Source organism: Pristiophorus japonicus, chromosome 2, assembly GCF_044704955.1.
Source record: "Pristiophorus japonicus isolate sPriJap1 chromosome 2, sPriJap1.hap1, whole genome shotgun sequence".
NCBI classification, from domain to species: Eukaryota; Metazoa; Chordata; class Chondrichthyes; family Pristiophoridae; genus Pristiophorus; species Pristiophorus japonicus.
The window spans coordinates 21,198,655-21,218,889 of NC_091978.1; positions in this window are offsets into that span (position 1 = coordinate 21,198,655).

Here is a 20,235-nt window from a genome sequence, read left to right on the forward strand (position 1 = left end):
CCTTATGCACTCCAGGAAATCCTCCTCCACCGTATTGCTTCCAGTTTGGCTAGCCCAATCTATGTGCATATTAAAGTCACCCATTATAACTGCTACACCTTTATTGCATGCACCCCTAATTTCCTGTTTGATGCCCTCCCCAACATCCCTATTACTGTTTGGAGGTCTGTACACAACTCCTACTAACGTTTTTTGCCCTTTGGTGTTCTGCAGCTCTACCCATATAGATTCCACATCATCCAAGCTAATGTCTTTCCTAACTATTGCATTAATCTCCTCTTTAACCAGCAATGCTACCCCACCTCCTTTTCCTTTTATTCTATCCTTCCTGAATGTTGAATACCCCTGAATGTTGAGTTCCCAGCCCTGATCATCCTGGAGCCACGTCTCCGTAATCCCAATCACATCATATTTGTTAACATCTATTTGCACAATTAATTCATCCACCTTATTGCGGATACTCCTTGCATTAAGACACAAAGCCTTCAGGCTTGTTTTATTAACACCCTTTGTCCTTTTAGAATTTTGCTGTACAGTGGCCCTTTTTGTTCTTTGCCTTGGGTTTCTCTGCCCTACACTTTTCCTCCTCTCCTTTCTGTCTTTTGCTTTTGGCTCCTTTTTGTTTCCCTCTGTCTCCCTGCATTGGTTCCCATCCCCCTGCCATATTAGTTTAAATCCTCCCCAACAGCACTAGCAAACACTCCCCCGAGGACATTGGTTCCAGTCCTGCCCAGGTGCAGACCGTCCGGTTTGTACTGGTCCCACCTCCCCCAGAACCGGTCCCAATGCCCCAGGAATTTGAATCCCTCCCTGCTGCACCACTGCTCAAGCCACGTATTCATCTGCGCTATCCTGCGATTCCTACTCTGACTATCACGTGGCACTGGTAGCAATCCCGAGATTACTACTTTTGAGGTCCTACTTTTTAATTTAGCTCCTAGCTCCTTAAATTCGTTTCGTAGGACCTCATCCCTTTTTTTGCCTATGTCGTTGGTACCAATGTGCACCACGACAACTGGCTGTTCTCCCTCCCATTTCAGAATGTCCTGCACCCGCTCCGAGACATCCTTGACCCTTGCACCAGGGAGGCAACATACCATCCTGGAGTCTCGGTTGCGGCCGCAGAAACGCCTATCTATTCCCCTCACAATTGAATCCCCTATCACTATCGCTCTCCCACTCTTTTTCTTGCCCTCCTGTGCAGCAGAGCCAGCCACGGTGCCATGAACTTGGCTGCTGCTGCCCTCCCCTGATGAGTCATTCCCCTCAACAGTACCCAAAGCGGTGTATCTGTTTTGCAGGGGGATGACCGCAGGGGACCCCTGCACTACCTTCCTTGCTCTACTCTTCCTGCTGGTCTTCCATTCCCTATCTGGCTGTGGACCCTTTCCCTGCGGTAAGACCAACTCACTACACGTGATACTCACGTCATTCTCAGCATCGTGGATGCTCCAGAGTGAATCCACCCTCAGCTCCAATTCCGTAACGCGGACCGTCAGGAGCTGGAGGCGGATACACTTCCCGCACACATAGTCGTCAGGGACACCGGAAGCGTCCCTGAGTTCCCACATGGTACAGGAGGAGCATAACACCCGACCGAGCTCTCCTGCCATGACTTAACCCTTAGATACACTTAAACTGGTAATAACAATGTTAAAAGTTACTGACCAATATAAGAAGAAAAAGAAAAACTACTCACCAATCACCAGCCAATCACTTACCCCCTAGGCTGTGACGTCACCTTTGTTTTTTTGCCTTCTCCCTGTAGCTGCACCGGCACGCCTCTCGCCGACCCCGGACTCGCGCTGCTCCGAGCTCCCGCCTCCTCGACTGACTGCTCCGAGCTCCCGCTGGCCTTTATAGGCCTCTCGCCGACCCCGGACTCGCGCTGCTCCGAGCTCCCGCCTCCTCGACTGACTGCTCCGAGCTCCCGCTGGCCTTTATAGGCCTCTCGCCGACCCCGGACTCGCGCTGCTCCGAGCTCCCGCCTCCTCGACTGACTGCTCCGAGCTCCCGCTGGCCTTTATAGGCCTCTCGCCGACCCCGGACTCGCGCTGCTCCGAGCTCCCGCCTCCTCGACTGAAGCAGGGCCCGAGGTGTATGAAACCCTGATAAATTTGCTTGTGCCTGATAAGCCAAAGGACACAACTCTTAAACAGATTCTAACTAAGTTAGAGCAGCACTACAGCTACGTGCCCTTAGAAATTGCTGAAAGTTATCGTTTCGGAATACGAAATCAGAAGGCCGAAGAAAATATCAGTGAGTACATTGTAGCATTAAAAAAGCTATCTATTCGCTGTAATTTCAGAAACTTTCTGGACCGAGCATTGCGTGACTGCTTTGCTTGTGGGATAAAAAATGATGTGATCAGAAGAAAGTTATTGACAACTTGACTTTTGATTTAGCTTGTCAGACAGCTATGTTGATGAGCATGGCCGACCAATATTCCCGAGAATTTCAGACTATTGGCAGTCATCAGACAACCGAGGTCAATCGCCTGCAGCTTCAAAGTAAAAGGCAGTTGGGCCCCAAAGTCTCAGAAACTGGCAATGGTAACAGAGCATTGAAGTCCTGCTATCGGTGCCTGGGACAACACATTGCTCAAAGTTGTTCAGATGTGAAAGCAGAGTGTTTCTTCTGCAGGAAAACTGGGCATGTTGCGAAGGCATACTGACTGAAGGGTAAACCAGCTTTCAAAGCTATGGGTAAAAATCCCCAGAGACTACATAGCATGGAAGAAACACAACAGGACGAGGAGGTTTTAGAGCTACACATCATCAGGACCACGAGGTCAATGGACAGCGATTCGAAAAGTATCATAATCCACATAGATGTTGCAGGATTCAAGATACCCATGGAAATCGACACTGGTGCATCCGTGAGTGTAGTACCGGAGTCGCTATACCTCGACAAATTGCGTGATTTCCCATTGGAGAAATTCAAGATAGAGCTGCAAGGCTACTCGGGAGAGAACATTCCTGTGGTAGGTCGTATCACCGTACCGGTGAAATTACAAGGATCAAGTACAGAGCTTGCCTCTAATAATGGCAGGAGGCAAGCCTGCCTTACTAGGAAGAAATTGCTTGTGATCACTGAAGCTGGATTGGAGTGAGATTTTTCGTGTTGAAACGAGATTTGCATCAAAGGATGATGTCATCAAGAATTATCCAAAGGTGTTCTGCGAAACGGGCAGTCCAATCCAAGGCTTAAAGGCGAGTGTCAGGGTACAGAAAGACGCGAGATTGGTTCACTGCAAGCCACGTTCCGTACCATATGCACTGAAGGAGAAAGTTGAGCAAGAACTCAAAAGACTAGAGACTGAGAACATTATTTGTAAGATAGATCGATGTAATTGGGCTACACCCATTGTTGTTGTACCTAAATCCGATGGTAAGGTAAGATTGTGTGGTGATTATCAAGTAACCGTAAACCAGGTTCCAGAGGGTAATGTCCCAAATACATTGTCAAATGTAGAAAATGTATTCACAACACTGACAGGTGGTCAGATCTTCTCAAAGTTGGATCTTACGAATGCCTATTTACAGCTTGAACTAGATTAGGAGTCCAAGTCATGCTTGACTATAAATACTCATCTAGGCCTATATCAATTTAATAGGCTACCGTTTGGAGTGTCTTCCGCCCCTGCCATATTCCAAGGGGTGATGAACCAGATTTTGCAAGGTATTGAAGGGGTAGTATGTTATTTGGATGACATACTAATTTCAGCACCAAATAGGCAAATTCATAATAACATATTGAATGAAGTCCTCAAATGGCGAGAGAAGCACAGAGTACGAGTGTCTGCTCGTAAGGGTGAGTTATTTAAAAACTCAGTGGCATACTTAGGGTACAGAGTAGGCAAAGATGGTTTACATCCAACCAAGAGAAAGCTGGATGCAATCAGAAATGCACCCACTCCCAAGAATGTCACTGAACTTTGATCATTTTAGGGTCTTTTGAACTATTATGGGAAGTTCCTACCAAATTTGGCAACAGTATTACATCCACTGAATGAACTATTGAAAAAACAGGTCCATTGGAAGTGGTCAGAAGAATGTGATACAGCATTCAAGGAGTGTAAAAGCAAATTGGTAGAGAGCACCATGTTAGTTCACTATGACATATCTAAAGAGATCAAGCTAACATGTGATGCCTCTCCGTGTGGAGTTGGGGCAGTGATCTCTCAAGTATCACGTAGGGGGGAGGAGAGACCAATTGCTTTTGCTTCACGCACTCTCAGTGCCAGTTAGCGTAATTATGCGCAAATTGAAAGGGAAGCTTTGGCATTAATTTTTGGGGTCAAGAAGTTCCACAATTATTTGTATGGTCGTAAGTTTACCATCGTTATGGATCATAAGCCCCTAACAGCAATCCTCCATCCAAAGACTCCAGTTCCAACATTAGCTGCAGCCCGAATGCAGAGATGGGCTTTGATTTTGTCAGCATATACATATGATATTGAATACAGACGATCAGCTAAGCGCAGTAATGCTGATGCTATGTCTAGATTGCCTTCCCCATCACAAGTTACACCCGATAGGGAAGAAATATTCCATTTTTCATACATTGATGAACTTCCAGTCACAGCTGAAGAGATTGGTAGAGCAACCAAACGTGATCCAGTGATGTCAAAGGTGTATGATTATATTGCAAATGGATGGCCAAACCAGGTAACAGACAAAGATACACATCCATTCTTCATTCATATGAATGAATTATCAGTCAATAAAGATTGTAGTGAGCGATGAGAGGTGAGAGGCTGACTAAAGGCCTAGCAGCAAGCCACTGCAGAGAGAAAGGGCAAAAAATAAGTAAAAAGAAATCAAAAGGTGACATCACAGCCAAGGGGGTAAGTGATTGGTTGGTGATTGGTGAGTAGTTTTTCCTTATCTTTATCTTTTTCTTTTTCTTATCAGGAAGTAACCTTTGGCATAGTTGCCAAATTAAATTAATTTAAGGGTTAAGTCATGGCAGGAGAGCCGAGTCCCATGTTATGCTCCTCCTGTGCTATGTGAAAAATCAGGGACAGTGTCCCTGACAACTATGTATGCAGGAAGTGTATCCAGATGCAGCTCCTGACAGACTGTATTGCGGCACTGGAGCTGCGCATGGATCCACTCTGGAGCATCCACAATGCTGAGGATGTCGTGAATAGCACGTTTAGTGAGTTGGTCACACCGCAAGTAAAGGTTACAAAGGCAGATAGGGAATGGGTGACCATCAAGCAGAACAGGAATAGGAAGGCAGTGCAGTAGTCCCCTGCGGTCATCTCCCTCCAAAACAGATACACCATTTTGGGTACTGTTGGGGGAGATGGCTCATCAGGGGAAGGCAGCAGCTGCCAAGTTCATGACACTGTGGGTGGCTCTGTTTCACAGGAGGGCAAGAAAAAGAATGGGAGAGCTATAGTGGTAGGGAATTATATTGTAAGGGGACTGGATAGGCGTTTCTGCGGTCGCAACCGAGACTCCAGGATGGTTTGTTGCCTCCCTGGTGCAAGGGTCAAGGATGCCTCAGAGTGGCTGCAGGGGGAGGATGAACAGCCAGTTGTCGTAGTGCATATAGGTACCAATGACATAGGTAAAAAACAGGATGAGGTCCTACAAGCTGAATTTCGGGAGCTAGGAATTAAATTAAAAAGTAGGACCTCAAAGGTAGGAATCTCAGGATTGCTGCCAGTGCCACGTGCTAGTCAGAGTAGAAATAGCAGGATAGCTAAGATGAATACTTGGCTTGCGAAGTGGTGCAGGAGGGAGGGATTCAAATTCCTGGGACATTGGAACCGGTTCTGAGCAAAGTGGGACCAGTACAAACCAGACGGTCTGCACCTGGGCAGGACCGGAACCAACGTCCTAGGGGGAGCGTTTGCTAGTGTTGTTGGGGAGGGGTTAAACTAATATGGCAGGGGGTGGGAACCTAAACAGGGAGAAAGAGGAAAGTAAAATGAGGGTAGAAACAAAAGATAGAAAGAAGAAAAGTTAAAGTGAAGGGCAAAGAAACCCAAGGCAAAAATCATAAAGGGCCACATTACAGCAAAATTCTAAAGGGACAAAATGTATTAAACAGACAAGCCTGAAGGCTCTGTGCCTCAACACGAGTTGTATTCATAATAAGGTGGACAAATTAACTGCACAGGCAGCTATTAATGAATATGATATAATTAGGATTACAGAGACATGGCTCCAGGATGACCAAGGCTGGGAACTCAACATCCAGGGGTATTCAACATTTAGGAAGGATAGACAGAAAGGAAAAGGAGGTGGGGTAGCGTTGCTGGTTAAAGAGGAAATTAACGCAATAGTAAGGAAGGACATTAGCGTGGATGATGAGTAATCTGTATGGGTAGAGCTGTGGAATACCAAAGGGCAGAAAACGCGAGTGGGAGTTGTGTACAGACCACCAAACAGTAGTAGTGAGCTTGGGGACAGCATCAAACAAGAAATTAGGGATGCGTGCAATGAAGGTACAGCAGTTATCATGGACGACTTTAACCTATATATAGATTGGGCTAACCAAACTGGTAGCAATGCGGTGGAGGAGGATTTCCTGGAGTGCATTAGGGATGGTTTCCTGGACCCAATATGTCGAGGAACCAACTAGAGGGCTGGCCATCCTCGACTGGGTGATGTGTAATGAGAAAGGACTAATTAACAATCTTGTTGTGCGGGGCCCCTTAGGGAAGAGTGACCATAATATGGTAGAATTCTTTATTAAGATGGAGAGTGACACAGTTAATTCAGAGACTAGGGACCTGAACTTAAGGAAAGGTAACTTTGATGGTATGAGACGTGAATTGGATAGAATAGACTGGCGAATGATACTTCGAGGGTTGACGGTGGATAGACAATAGCAGACATTTAAAGATCACATGGATGAACTTCAACAATTGTACATCCCTGTCTGAAGTAAAATTAAAGCGTGGAAGGTGGCTCAACCGTGGCTAACAAGGGAAATTAGGGATAGTGTTAAATCCAAGGAATTGGCCAGAAAAAGCAGCAAACCTGAGGACTGGAAGAAATTTAGAATTCAGCAGGGGAGGACAAAGGGTTTAATTAGGAGAGGGAAAATAGAGTATGAGAGTAAGCTTGCAGGGAACATAAAAACTGACTGCAAAAGCATCTATAGATAGGTGCAGTGAAAAAGGTTAGTGAAGGCAAACGTAGGTCCCTTGCAGTCAGAATTAGGTGAATTTATAATGGGGAACAAAGAAATGGCAGATCATTGAACAAATACTTTGGTTCTGTCTTCACAAGGAAGACACAAATTACTTTCCTGAAATACTAGGGGACCGAGGGTCTTGCGAGAAGGAGGAACTGAAGGAAATCCTTATTAGTCATGAAATTGTGTTAGGGAAATTGGTGGGATTGAAGGCCGATAAATCCCCAGGACCTGATAGTCTGCATCCCAGAGTACTTAAGGAAGTGGCCCGAGAAATAGTGGATGTATTGGTGGTCATTTTCCAACATTCTATAGACTCTGTATCAGTTCCTATGGACTGGTGGGTAGCTAATGTAACCCCACTTTTTAAAAAGGGAGAGAGAGAGAAAACAGGGAATTTTAGACCGATTAGCCTGACATCGGTATGGGGAAAATGTTGGAATCAATTATTAAAGATGAAATAGCAGCGCATTTGGAAAGCAGTGACAGGATCGGTCCAAGTCAGCATGGGTTTATGAAAGGGAAATCATGCTTGACAAATCTTCTAGAATTTTTTGAGGATGTAACTAGTAGAGTGGACAAGGGAGAACCAGTGGATGTGGTGTATTTGGACTTTCAAAAGGCTTTTGACAAGGTCCCACACAAGAGATTAGTGTGCAAAATTAAAGCACATGGTATTGGGGGTAATGTATTGACGTGGATAGAGAACTGGTTGGCAGACAGGAAGCAGAGAGTCGAGATAAACAGATCCTTTTCAGAATGACAGGCAGTGACTACTGGGGTGCTACAGCGTTCAGTGCTGGGACCCCAGTTATTTACAATATACATCAATGATGAAGAAATTGAGTGTAATATCTCCAAGTTTGCAGATGATACTAAGCTGGGTGGTGGTGTAAGCTGTGAGAAGGATGCTAAGAGGCTGTGGGGTGACTTGGACAGGTTAGGTGAGTGGGCAAATACATGGCAGATGCAATATAATGTAGATAAATGTGAGGTTATCCACTTTGGTGGCAAAAACACGAAGGAAGAATATTATCTGAATGGCGGCAGATTAGGAAAAGGGGAGGTGCAACGAGACCTGGGTGTCATGGTACATCAGTCATTGAAAGTTGGCATGCAGGTACAGCAGGCGATGAAGAAGGCAAATGGTATGTTGGCCTTCATAGCTACGGGATTTGAGTATAGGAGCAGGGAGGTCTTACTGCAGTTGTACAGGGCCTTAGTGAATATGGTGTTCAGTTTTGCTCTCCTAATCTGGGGAAGGATGCTCTTGCTATTGAGGGAGTTCAGCGAAAGTTCACCAGACTGATTCCCGGGATGGCAGGACTGACATATCAAGAGAGACTGGATCGACTGGGCCTGTATTCACTGGAGTTTAGAAGAATGAGAGGGGGTCTCATAGAAACATATATATTTCTGACAGGATTGGACAGGTTAGAGGCAGGAAGAACGTTCCCGATACTGGGGAATCCAGAACCAGGGGTCACAGTCTAAGGATAAGGGGTAAGCCATTTAGGACTGAGATGAGGAGAAACTTCTTCGCTCAGAGAGTTGTTAACCTGTGAATTCTCTATTGCAGAACGTTATTGAGGCCAGTTCATTAGATATATTGAAGAAGGAGTTAGATGTGGCCCTTACGGCTAAAGGGATCAAGGGATATGGAGAGAAAGAAGGAAAAGGGTACTGAGGTGAATGATCAGCCATGATCTGATTGATTGATGGTGCAGGCTCGAAGGGCCGACTGGCCTACTCCTGCACCTATTTTCTATGTTTCTATGTTCCTATGTTTCATATGAGGTGCAAGAGTGGTTATAACAAATATACTTAGGTCCAAATTATTAAGAGACCTCCATGACCAGCACCTGGGAATGTGCTTGACCAAGAGTTTTGCATGCAGTTATTTATGGTGGCCATGTCTTGATAAAGATATTGAGTACAATGTCAGTCAGTGTGCGACAGGTCAATCGGTAAGCAAGCAACCACTATCAGTACCATTACAGCCATGGAAATGGCCTCCTAGGGTGTGTCAAAGGCTACATATCGATATTGCTGAGCTAGAAAGACAACAATTGCTCATGTGATCGATAGCCATTCGAAGTGGGTCGAGGTGTTTCCAATATGGAAAATAACAAGTAAAACATTAAACATTTTACGGAGATTATTTTCTTCATTTGGCTTCCCAGAAGAAATTGATTCTGATAATGGACCACAATTTCGTTCCTAAGAATTTGCACAGGTCAAGAGCAAAAATGGTGTGAAACATACTAAGGTTCCACCGTACCACCCTGCTTCGACTGGTGCAGCAGTGCGCACTGTACAAATTGTAAAACGTGTCCTCATCAAACAGATGTTGGATCCAAATCCAAAGAAATGACAGTTGTCGTTGGATCACAAATTGGCTAATTTTCTAAGCACGTATTGTAATACTCCTCATACAACTACTGGTAGAACATCAACAGAGTTGTTTCTCAAACGACAGCCACGAACCAGATTCTCATTGTTAGAACCAAATTTGGCACAATCCGTAGAAGAGACACAATTAAGACAGAAAGAGAATCATGATAGAGGTAGAGTAAAAGAGAGAAGTGCGAAATTAAATCAGAAGGTGAGAGTGAAGAACCATCATCATAAATGATTAAAGTGGTTACTAGGAAGAGTGATGAAGATATGTGGTCCTCGGACATATTTGGTCAAGATGTTTGATCATGGACAGGTTAGGTTTGTTCATTTTGATCATATTTTACCTACAGACATGGAAGGAGTTGAAGGTGGGAATGATTCAATTATTTCTGACTCATTAGATAGTTTTGATACACCAGTAGCATATCTTACATTCAATGTACTGGAAACAAATCCAAGAGAAAGTCAGAATTTAAGTCTGAGTCCGAGTCAGGCAGACAAACAGTCTGAAGTTAGAGAGAGTTCAATGGAAATCAAGGGCATCCCTTGGAGGAAAACTTTCCTCAGGGTCAGCCTCAACACCATGTTTAGAAGGTTCTGTTCGAGACCAAAGGTATCCTCTTCGAAACAGAAAACAAGTGGTTAAGCTTGATTTATAAATATGGCAAAATAAGTCCATATCTTTTGTTATGTATAACCATGCAAGTTATGTATGATGATTGTTTGTTATAATAACTTCTTCATTCAGGAGGGAGAAGTATAATGTCTGTAGCCCCACACTGTGGACACCTGTGTTACTGCAGCCAGTGCTGTTTAATAAAGAGCCAGGTCACCTGACAAGAAGCAGGAGGCTTCTGGAATGTTCTGCCATCTTAAAAGCTGTGTGTGCTGTGTGCTCTCTAGAAATATCACAGTAAGCAAAAGCTTGGTCAAAGAGGTAGGTGTTAAGGAGCATCTTGAAAGAGGAAAGAGAGGTAGAGAGGTGGAAAGGTTTAACCAGGGAATTCCAGTGCTTGGGGTCTAGGCAACAGAATGTACGGCCACCAATGGTTGAGCGATTATAATCAGGGATGCTCAAGAGGCAGAATTAGAGGAGCGCAGATATCCAGGGGGTTGTGGGGCTGAAGGAGATTACAGAGAAAGGGAGGGGCAAGGCCATGGAAGGATTTGTAAACAAGGATGAGAATTTTGAAATCGAGGTATTGCTTAACCAGGAACCTGTCATATATTCAACTATCATTGTAACCCATGTATAAGCTGACATAAGTTGTACACCTTGAGAACATTGACCACAAGGGGGTGAACTTGTGGGAGACACTCCTAACCTGGACTTTCAGGTATAAAAGGGGAAGCTACACCCACCTTTATCACTTGAGGTCTTGATAATAAAGGTAACTGGTCATAGAGTGACCTTCTCTTAAGTATGGGCTTCGTGTGCATTTATACTGTATAGTAAGGACATATCAGAGCCAATGTAGGTCAGCGAACATAGGGGTGATGATTGAACAGGACTTGGTGCAATTAGGACATGGGCAGCCGAGTTTTGGATCACCTCTAATATATGTATATTAGAATGTGGAAGGCCAGCCAGGAGTGCGTTAGAATAGTTAAGTCTAGAGGTAACAAAGGCATGGATGAGGGCTTCAGCAGCAGATGAACTGAGGCAAGGGAGGAGACGGGAGATGTTACAGAGGTGGAAATAGGTGGTCTGAGTTATACTGCGGACATATGGTCGAAAGCTCATGGTCAAATACAACACCAAGGTTGCGAACAGTCTGGTGGCTAAGGAACGGAGTTCGTGACAGGCACCAAAAACAATGGCTTCAGTCTTCCCAATATTCAATTGGAGAAAATTTCTGCTCATCCAGAACTGGATAACGGACAAGCAACCTGACAATTTAGAGACCGCGGAGGGGTCGAGAGATGTGCTGGTGAGGTAAAGCTGGGTGTCATCAGCGCATATGTGGAAACTGACACTTAAGAGTATTAAAAGAGATGGCGGAAGTTATAGCAGATGCATTCGTTACAATCTACCAAAATTCTCTGGAGGTACCAGCGGATTGGAAAGCAGCTAATGTAACGCCTCTGTTTAAAAAAGGGGGCAGACAAAAGGCAGGTAACTATAGGCTGATTAGTTTAACATCTGTAGTGGGAAAAATGCTTGAAGCTATCATTAAGGAAGAAATAGCGGGACAGCTAGATAGGAATAGTGCAATCAAGCAGACGCAACTGAATAATGAGGGGACCTCATAGAAACGTTTAAAATTCTGACGGGTTTAGACAGGTTAGATGCAGGAAGAATGTTCCCAATGTTGGGGAAGTCCAGAACCAGGGGTCACAGTCTAAGGATAAGGGGTAAGCCATTTAGGACCGAGATGAGGAGAAACTTCTTCACCCAGAGAGTGGTGAACCTGTGGAATTCTTTACCACAGAAAGTTGTTGAGGCCAATTCATTAAATATATTCAAATGGGAGTTAGATGAAGTCCTTACTACTAGGGGGATCAAGGGGCATGGCGAGAAAGCAGGAATGGGGTACTGAAGTTGCATGTTCAGCCATGAACTCATTGAATGGCGGTGCAGGCTAGAAGGGCCGAATGGCCTACTCCTGCACCTATTTTCTATGTTTCTATGTTTCTATGCAACATGGATTCATGAAGGGTAGATCATATTTAACTAATTTACTGGAATTCTTTGAAGATATAACGAGCATGGCGGATAGAGGTGTACCGATGGATGTGGTGTATTTAGATTTCCAAAAGGCATTCGATAAGGTGCCACACAAAAGGTTACTGCAGAAGATAACGGTACGTGGAGTTAGAGGAAATTTATTAGCATGGATCGAGAATTGGCTGGCTAACAGAAAGCAGAGAGTCAGGAAAAATGGGTCCTTTTCGGGTTGGAAATCGGTGGTTAGTGGTGTGCCACAGGGATCGGTGCTGGGACCACAACTGTTTACAATATACATAGATGACCTGGAAGAGGGGACAGAGTGTAGTGTAACAAAATTTGCAGATGACACAAAGATTAGTGGGAAAGCAGGTTGTGTAGAGGACACAGAGAGGCTGCAAAGAGATTTAGATAGGTTAAGCAAATGGGCTAAGGTTTGGCAGATGGAGTACAATGTCGGAAAATGTGAGGTCATCCACCTTGGGGAAAAAAACAGTAAAAGGGAATATTATTTGAATGGGGAGAAATTACAACATGCTGAGGTGCAGAGGGACCTGTGGGTCCTTGTGCATGAATCCCAAAAGGTTAGTTTGCAGGTGCACCAGGTAATCAGGAAGGCGAATGGAATGTCGGCCTTCATTGCGAGAGGGATGGAGTACAAAAGCAGAGAGGTCCTGCTGCAACTGTACAGGGTATTGGTGAGGCCGCAGCTGGAGTACTGCGTGCAGTTTTGGTCACCTTACTTAAGGAAGGATATACTAGCTTTGGAGGGGGTACAGAGACGATTCACTAGGCTGATTCCGGAGGTGAGGGGGTTACCTTATAATGATAGATTGAGTAGACTGGGTCTTTACTCATTGGAGTTCAGAAGGATGAGGGGTGATCTTATAGAAACATTTAAAATAATGAAAGGGATAGACAAGATAGGCAGAGAGGTTGTTTCCACTGGTCGGGGAGATTAGAACTAGGGAGAGCCAATTTAAAACCGAGGTGAGAAGAAATTTATTTCCCAGAGGGTTGTGAATCTGTGGAATTCTCTGCCCAAGGAAGCAGTTGAGGCTAGCTCATTGAATATATTCAAATCACAGATCGATAGATTTTTAACCAATAAGGGAATTAAGGGTTATGGGGAGCGGGCGGGTAAGTGGAGCTGAGTCCACGGCCAGATCAGTCATAATCTTGTTGGGTGGCGGAGCAGGCTCGAGGGGCTAGATGGCCTACTCCTATTCCTAATTCTTATGTTCTTATGTAAAATCGCCTTTAATGTCACACACGTGTCAATATGGTTTTTAGGTTCGTGTGTGTATCTGCATATAATTGTTACAATTTACAAGAAGTTCCAATAAAGCATTACGCCCATTAAGTTTCCATTTTCAATTCAACCACAATTTCCCTTGTTTATGGCACCCTAATATCTCGCCCTCATACTCGTGCTCTCAGTGGGAGGGCAGATCAGTTTCAGAGTTTTGGGACGTCCCGAGGTCATGAAAGGCGCTATATAAATGCAAGTTCTTTCTTTAGACATGGAATTTCATTTGAAGGGCTACGTTATTCGCAGCTCCTTCAGTTCCTGTAAGGGGCTGCTGGTGTGCCAGTGAGTTTGAGCAGACTGGAGCAATATTTGCTACTGTGCAAGACACAGGACAAAAGGTCAGACTTCATTACTGGGCTGATAAAAATCATCATAGATATAGTTGAAAAGCCTGTGTGCACGTGGGGGATTGCAATGACTGACAGCCTTAAGCTACAGCTCACTCGCAAAATAAAACTCCAATTAAAAATGACATTGCCCTGTGTGGTGGAACTCCACACACCATCCCACTTCCCCCCCACCCGATCCCCACCACCACCTGTCAAACAAAGTGATTGAGTGCGTTAGACTGAAGGTCAAAGCTGAATACTGTCTGTCATTCATGCTTAATCTTCTCCCCGAGAGAGCTGGAGCTTTCAAACTGCCTCAATCAAGGATCAATCCCTTACTTGTATGAGGCCCTTGCCTCTGAGTCACAAGGTTGTGGGTTCAAGTCCCACTCCAGAGACTTGAGCATAAAAATCCAGGTTGGCACTCCAGTTCAGTGCTGAGGGAGCGCTGCACTGTCGGAGATGCCGTCTTTCGGATGAGACATTAAACCGAGGACCCGTCTGCTCTCTCAGGTGGAGGTAAAAGATCCCACGGCACTATTTCAAAGGGCAGCAGAGGAGTTATCCCCGGTGTCCTGGCCAATATTTATCCCTCAATCAACATCAGTAAAACAGATTATCTGGTCATTATCACATTGCTGTTTGTGGGAGCTTGCTGTGTGCAAATCGGTTGCCGCGTTTCCTACATTACAACAGTGACTACACTTCAAAAGTACTTCATTGGCTGTCAAGCGCTTTGGAACGTCCTGAGGTCGAGAAAGGCGCTATATAAATGTAAGTCTTTCTTTCACTTCGCTGCACAATCGTGTCGATGTATAAGTCAATCATGGACTAAAAATGGTGGCCCATGTATGGAGATCCTCGGGCTGAAACTGATCTGCCCTCCCACTGACAGCGCGAGTACAATGCTCATTGACTGTACAGCAGAAGTTGTGGCAAAAATTGGAGGTCGTTCCTAATTGATGCAAGTGAAACTGCCATTATGAATATGTTGTTAGATCTGATTGTTCATTGTTATTACAGTGTCAGCTTAGATTTTTTGTATTCAAGTCTCTGGAGTGGGACTTTAACCCACAACCTTCAGAAGCAAAAGTGCCAGCTGTGGCTCAGTGGGTAGCACACTTGCCCCTGAGTCAGAAGGTTGTGGGTTTAAGTCCCACTCCAGGGACGTGAACACAAAAAAATCTAAGCTGACACTCCAGTGCAGAGCTGAGGGAGTGCTGCACTGCCGGAGATGCTGTCTTTCGGATGAGACGTTAAACTGAGGCCCCATCTGCCCTCTCAGGGGGACATAAAAGATTCCCAGGCACTATTTCGAAGAAGAGCAGGGCAGTTATCCCCGGTGTCCCGGCCAATATTTGTCCCTCAATCAACATGACAAAAAACAGATTATTTGGTCATGATCACATTGCTGTTTGTGGGAGTTTGTGGAAAATTGGCTGCCACATTTCACACATTATAACTGTGACTACACTCCAAAAGAACTTTATTGGCTGTAAAAGGCCTTGAGATGTTGTGTGGTTGTAAAAGGCGCTATATAAATACAAGTCGTTCTTCCTTTTTAATGAAGCCTGCAGAAGCAATTCCAAATATCTGTCAGTTCCCAAAAGATCTAAACTATGGACCTTTGTCTTCAATGTTATAACCAAAATGACTATTGATTAGATTGCATAACCGAGTGAAGGTACAGTGAAGACAGATTTCTCAGCTTCAATCCTGGGCCAGTAGCTAAAAACATGGAAACCTTTGCAGAAATTATAATGGGATTGTCAATCGATTAGGCACAGAGTCTGCATAGCCTTCAGTACCCTGGTTCAGCAAGTAGGGAGGAGAACATGCCAGGGGATCTCAGAGATGCAGTAATCGTGACTATCTATTAAAAAGGGGACAAGTCCAACTAAGTTAACTACAGGGGAATCTCCCTGCTATCAGCCACTGGGAAAGTCGTCGCTAGAGTCCTCCTCAACCGTCTTCTTCCCGTGGCCAAGGAGCTCCTCCCGGAGTCACGTGTGGATTTCGTCTCCTACGGGGCACAACGGACATGATTTTTGCAGCGCAACAGCTACAGGAAAAATGCAGGGAGCAGCGTCAGCCCTTATAGATGGCCTACTTCGACCTTACAAAGGCCTTTGACACTGTCAACCGCGAGGGTCGATGGAGCATCTGTAATGTATGCACATAAGGTCTGCCCACCACCAGGGGGCACTAGCATCAGAGGTTCTAGGGTCATAGGTACACTCGTGCTGGGCCCGGTATATAACCTGAACTTCACCTTTGTATCTTCACTTCTGGAAGCCATTAAAGACTGACCAGGTTACACCTAGTCACTAGCTCACAGTACGGAGTTCATTGCATAATTTCATAAACCACAACTGGCGACGAGGAAAATACGAACCCACGCAAAAGTATGGCGAGAACAGCATGATCGAGTACTGTTGAAATTCTCAAGAGATTCAATGAGGGAGAGGATTGGGGAGATTTCACAGATCGTCTTGACCAGTATTTTGTGGCAAACGACCTAAACCAAGACGAGGATGCAGAGAAGCGCAGGGCAGTTCTTCTCACCATCTGTGGCCCCACGATCTATGCACTCATCAAGAATCTGCTCTCACCCATTCATCCTACAGAAAAGGATTACAAAGAACTGTGCGCTCTAGTTCGGGAACACCTTAAACCCACGGAAGGAATCCTCATATCCAGATATCGCTTCTATACGCACGTTCGTCCAGAAGGCCAGGATGCAGCGGCATTTGTTGCCGACCTGAGACGTCTTGCAGGGCCTTGTAAATTTGGGCTGGTATTGGAAGACATGCTGCGTGACCGTTTCGTGATCGGGGTCAACCACGAGGCGATCATAAGAAAATTGCTGGCTGCAGAGATGCCGGACCACAGCAAGGTCCTCACCATCGCCCAGGCTTGCATGTCCACGCAGAAAAGCACGAAGCAGATATCGCAACAAAACAGGAACTCCACAGCAAGTACTGTGTACAAAATTGTATCGACAGCTGGCAGAGCTGCACATGGCAGGGCCTAGTCGACTGTGTCTGCAAAACTGGGAGCCACTCAAAGTTCGCTATCGAGGGCCTACTCGACTGTGTCTGCAAAACTGGGAGCCGCTCAAAGTTCGCTATCGAGGGCCTACTCGACTGCGTATGCGAGAATGGGAGCCGCTCAAAGTTCGCTATCGAGGGCCTACTCGACTGCGTATGCGAGAATGGGAGCCACTCAAAGCCCGCCATTGGGCACAAATCCAAGCTCAATGTGTTGGCGTTGCAGGGGCAATTGCCGACGCCATGAGTGCCGCTTCAGGTGTGCGAAGACGGGGCACCTTCAGCGGACGTGTCCACAGCGGAGCAAGCGAGCTGCGACACAGCGCGTGGACGATGATCAAGTCAGCGTGGATCCGGCGATGCAGCTCCAAGGAGGAAGTGTACAGCGTACGTACATTCCTAACAAAGAGCCAACCGATAATGATGGAGGTAAAATTAAACGCTGTGCCGGTATCCATGGAATTAGACACGGGTGCGAGTCAATCGATAATGAGGCAGAGGACTTTTGAAAAGCTGTGGGAGACCAAGGCAGGGAGACCCAAGCTGTGTCCGATAAATACGAAGTTGCGTACCGACACCAGTGATCGGTAGTGCAGCAGTAAGAGTGTCGTACGACGGAGTGGTGCATGATCTACCATTATGGATTATCCCGGGCAACGGTCCATCGTTATTCGGCAGGAGTTGGCTCGAGAAAATAAAATGGAAATGGTACAATATCAAAGGTTTGTCATCAGCAGATGATGATTTGTGTGCTCAAGTGTTGAGCAAATTTCCCTCACTGTTTGAACTGGGAATTGGCAGCTTCAAGGGAGCCAAGGTGCAGATTCACCTAGGCCCAGACACAAGGCCCATCCATCACAAAGCCAGGAGGTCCCGCACATGATGAGAGAAAAGGTCTGTAAGCGGTCTTGATCCTAGTCCAATTGTTAGACGAACGGTTCGAATCGCCCCCGCCTTATGAAAGTTCTAGACCCGGGAATTACTATTCAGAGTGTAAATGAAATGAGTCACGAACAGGAATGCTTCGGTGAAAAATCATACTTATATTTATTTGGTCTAACATACACTGGCTAAAACATGCACTACTAAACAAAATCACTGTCTCTGTGAAGAATAAAATCCAGGTTACAAACAACATACAGTTCTGGGGGAGGTGGGACCAGTACAAACCGGACGGTCTGCATCTGGGCAGGACCGGAACCAATGTCCTAGGGGGAGTGTTTGCTAGTGCTGTTGGGGAGGAGTTAAACTAATATGGCAGGGGGATGGGAACCTATGCAGCGAGACAGAGGGAAACAAAAAGGAGGCAAAAGCAAAAGACAGAAAGGAGATGAGGAAAAGTGGAGGGCAAAGAAACCCAAGGCAAAGAACAAAAAGGGCCACTGTACAGCAAAATTCTAAAAGAACAAAGGGTGTTAAAAAAACAAGCCTGAAGGCTTTGTCTTAATGCAAGGAGTATCCGCAATAAAGTGGATGAATTAACTGTGCAAATAGATGTCAACAAATATAATGTGATTGGGATTACGGAGACGTGGCTCCAGGATGATCAGGGCTGGGAACTCAACATCCAGGGGTATTCAACATTCAGGAAGGATAGAATAAAAGGAAAAGGAGGTGGGGTAGCATTGCTGGTTAAAGAGGAGATTAATGCAATAGTTAGGAAAGACATTAGCTTGGATGATGTGGAATCTATATGGGTAGAGCTGCAGAACACCAAAGGGCAAAAAACGTGAGTGGGAGTTGTGTACAGACCTCCAAACAGTAGTAGTGATGTTGGGGAGGGCATCAAACAGGAAATTAGGAGTGCATGCAATAAAGGTGCAGCAGTTATAATGGGTGACTTTAATATGCACATAGATTGGGCTAGCCAAACTGGAAGCAATACGGTGGAGGAGGATTTCCTGGAGTGCATAAGGGATGGTTTTCTAGACCAATATGTCGAGGAACCAACTAGGGGGGAGGACATTTTAGACTGGGTGTTGTGTAATGAGAGAGGATTAATTAGCAATCTCATTGTGTGAGGCCCCTTGGGGAAGAGTGACCATAATATGGTGGAATTCTGCATTAGGATGGAGAATGAAACAGTTAATTCAGAGACCATGGTCCAGAACTTAGGAAGGGTAACTTTGAAGGTATGAGGCATGAATTGGCTAGGATAGATTGGCGAATGATACTTAAGGGGTTGACTGTGGATGGGCAATGGCAGACATTTAGAGACCGCATGGATGAATTACAACAATTGTACATTCCTGTCTGGCGTAAAAATAAAAAAGGGAAGGTGGCTCAACTGTGGCTATCTAGGGAAATCAGGGATAGTATTAAAGCCAAGGAAGTGGCATACAAATTGGCCAGAAATAGCAGCGAACCTGGGAACTGGGAGAAATTTAGAACTCAGCAGAGGAGGACAAAGGGTTTGATTAGGGCAGGGAAAATGGAGTACGAGAAGAAGCTTGCAGGGAACATTAAGGCGGATTGCAAAAGTTTCTATAGGTATGTAAAGAGAAAAAGGTTAGTAAAGACAAACGTAGGTCCCCTGCAGTCAGAATCAGGGGAAGTCATAACGGGGAACAAAGAAATGGCAGACCAATTGAACAAGTACTTTGGTTCAGTATTCACTTAGGAGGAAACAAACAACCTTCCGGATATAAAAGGGGTCAGAGGGTCTAGTAAGGAGGTGGAACTGAGGGAAATCTTTATTAGTCTGGAAATTGTGTTGGGGAAATTGATGGGATTGAAGGCCGATAAATCCCCAGGGCCTGATGGACTGCATCCCAGAGTACTTAAGGAGGTGGCCTTGGAAATAGCGGATGCATTGACAGTCATTTTCCAACATTCCATTGACTCTGGATCAGTTCCTATCGAGTGGAGGGTAGCGAATGTAACCCCACTTTTTAAAAAAGGAGGGAGAGAGAAAGCAGGGAATTATAGACCGGTCAGCCTGACCTCAGTAGTGGGTAAAATGATGGAATCAATTATTAAGGATGTCATAGCAGCGCATTTGGAAAATGGTGACATGATAGGTCCAAGTCAGCATGGATTTGTGAAAGGGAAATCATGCTTGACAAATCTTCTGGAATTTTTTGAGGATGTTTCCAGTAAAGTGGACAAGGGAGAACCAGTTGATGTGGTATATTTGGACATTCAGAAGGCTTTTGACAAGGTCCCACACAGGAGATTAATGTGCAAAGTTAAAGCACTTGGGATTGGGAGTAGTGTGCTGACGTGGATTGAGAACTGGTTGTCAGACAGGAAGCAAAGAGTAGGAGTAAATGGGTACTTTTCAGAATGGCAGGCAGTGACTAGTGGGGTACCGCAAGG